At 38.0% G+C, this 2,702-nt stretch overlaps 1 non-coding gene across 1 annotated transcript; it reads left to right on the top strand.

Moving 5' to 3' along the window:
• The first annotated feature begins 1,062 nt into the window (after nucleotides 1-1,062).
• Nucleotides 1,063-1,181, top strand: LOC145396113 (5S ribosomal RNA). Its single transcript, XR_013896723.1, has one exon. It is a non-coding gene; the product is annotated as a 5S ribosomal RNA (ribosomal RNA).
• The last annotated feature ends 1,521 nt before the right edge of the window (nucleotides 1,182-2,702 follow it).

Raw genomic sequence — 2,702 nt, forward strand, 5'->3', positions numbered from 1 at the left:
AGCTTAACCTCTCTTTTCCCCGTATCAAACTTAAAATACCCCATCACAGTGACAGCTCACCCACACTCTGTCCCCCCACCCGCCACCTTGGACACTCCTGCCTAAACCCAGTCAATAGGCGTGACATTATAGCTCAGTGATTGTTGAGAGAGGAACGATAAAAAATTCTATCCCACCCATTTGAAGGTTGAGGGGACAAGAGACAGGCGAGTGGTTGAGGCAAGTTGACGTTGCATTGTTCATGGATCTGCCAGTAACACACACACACACACACACACACACACACACACACACACAAAATGAAAGTGATTATGGTTTGCTCTACGCGCACACACACACACACACACACACACACACACACACAAAATGAAAGTGATTATGGTTTGCTCTACGCGCACACACACACACACACACACACACACACACACACACACACACACACACACACACACACACAAAATGAGATTGATGAAATTAAGAAGCAGATGCACTTACAAAAGGAAGAAATAGACAAATTGGGAAAGAAAGTCAACAAGAAAGACACAAGCATAGATGAGCTGACAGTAGAATTGGGTTCACTTAGGAGAAAAATTAGTGAAATGGCAAGTACAGTAGTAAACCACGAGAGAAACAAGTCAAGACCTCTAAAGGTAACCTTCCAGAATGTAAACACTGTGGCGGAGATAATAAAAAATGCAAAAATTCTTATGGAAAAAGGGAAGTTCAAAAATGTATGGATAAAAAGATCCCTAACACAAGAGGAACTGGAATTACTGAAAGAGAAGAGGTAGGAAGCAAAAACAAAAAATGAGGGAAGATCAGAGGGGGAGAAGAATACATTTTTTTACAAGGTAATTGGATTGCAGGTACGAAAGTGGTCCATAAACAGGAGGGAATAAAAAGGAGGAAGGTAGTAGAACCAAATAATGGTAAGTATATAAACAAGATGATTAAGTTGATGTACTCAAATGTGGATGGAATGGTATCTAAATTATTAGAGATGAATGATTATATCAGAGAAAATGAACCACATATAATATGCCAAACTAAAACAAAATTAACGCCAACGGCCATGCTACGTTGAGTACACCGCTTCCCATCCGATCAGCGAAGTTAAGCAACGTTGGGTCTGGTTAGTACTTGGATGGGTGACCGCCTGGAAACACCAGATGCTGTTGGCATCCCTACGTGTCAAGTGGGGTTGGTGGAGGATTAGTGCCCCTCCCTGTAAAACAATTAACTCTAAGCCCTTGGCCACCCCATTTGGGATACATGGCGTCTGGCAATGGATGGATATCAAATGACATCCTGAACTTAGAGGAATACAATATATGGAGAAGAGATAGGAACTTAAAAAAAGGAGGAGGAATTATAATATTAACTATGAAACATCTAAAAGTCAAAGAAATAGAACTAGATATACCCTCACAAGTAGAACTGATTGCAGTAGAGATCAATACATCTGAGGGGAAAGTAATTGTAGCCAATTTGTACATGCCACCTAGATCAAATACATGGGAAAGAGGCGAATATGAGGACTTGGCGAAGAGTACAATTCAGAGTTTAAGAGCATTGCTACATAGAATGAAAGAGAAATTGGAAAGAATTATACTAACTGGAGATTTTAATACAAATATAAATTGGAATACTCTAGATATAATAAGCCAAGAAAGCTGTTGGGACCAAAAGCTCCTGGATCTCGTGCAGGAGTTTTTCCTAACTAACATGTAAGGGAAAGCACCAGAAAAAGAAGACTCGATGTACCCTCAATGCTAGATCTCATATTTACTAGGCAAGAAAACGATATTGACAGTTTAATATATCACCCTCCATTCGGCAAAAGCGACCATGCAGTACTAAATTGCAACTTCAGGATTGCATATGACATAGTTACCAGCAATGAAAGTTACAAAAATAGCCTAAACTATAGAAAGGGAAACTATCATGACCTAAAGAAGTTCTTCTTAGGAACTTATTGGGAAAAGGAGCTTAGAGGATAAGATTTAAATGCTATATATAAAAAATTCTGTGAACTTTATGAAATAGGAGTCCAGAAGTACATCCCAAAGCACAAAGAAGCAGAAAAGAAAATAAAGAAATGGTTCAATACAGAATGTAAAAAATCAAAAGAAAAAGAGATTTATTGTGGAATAGATACAGAAGACACAATAATGAAAGGGCATATAACAACTATAAACAGGCAAGAAACGATTATACAAGAATAAGGAGGGAAGCCCAAACACAGTTTGATGAGGATATCATAAATAAAAGCAGTGATCAGCCGAAGGTATTTTACTGCTACGTCAGAAACAAAACCAAAGTAAAAGATAAGATACAATCCATTACGGACCAGGGAATCACCTGTTCACAAGAGAAGGATATTTGTGAAGCACTAAATAAGAATTTCCAATCAGTTTTTACAGAAGGAAAAAATGTTGAGAGGTACTATGTGGAACATGCATGCCCACACATACTACCAGATATACAAATATCAGATAAAGTAATACAGGAGGAGTTACGTAAATTAGACAAAGGAGTGGTCCTGATGAAATTTCATGTTGGGTGCTACATGAATGTGCAAAGGAGTTAAGTAAATCATTATCTATAATTTTCAAAAAATCCTTGAGACAAGGTAAACTACCTGATATTAGGAAAAAAGCAAACATTGTTCCCTTATTCAAAAAAGGGAATAGACAAAATCC

Source organism: Coenobita brevimanus, chromosome 34 (genome assembly GCF_032717465.1).
Source record: "Coenobita brevimanus isolate Jiangsu-jjx chromosome 34, ASM3271746v2, whole genome shotgun sequence".
NCBI classification, from domain to species: domain Eukaryota; kingdom Metazoa; phylum Arthropoda; class Malacostraca; order Decapoda; family Coenobitidae; genus Coenobita; species Coenobita brevimanus.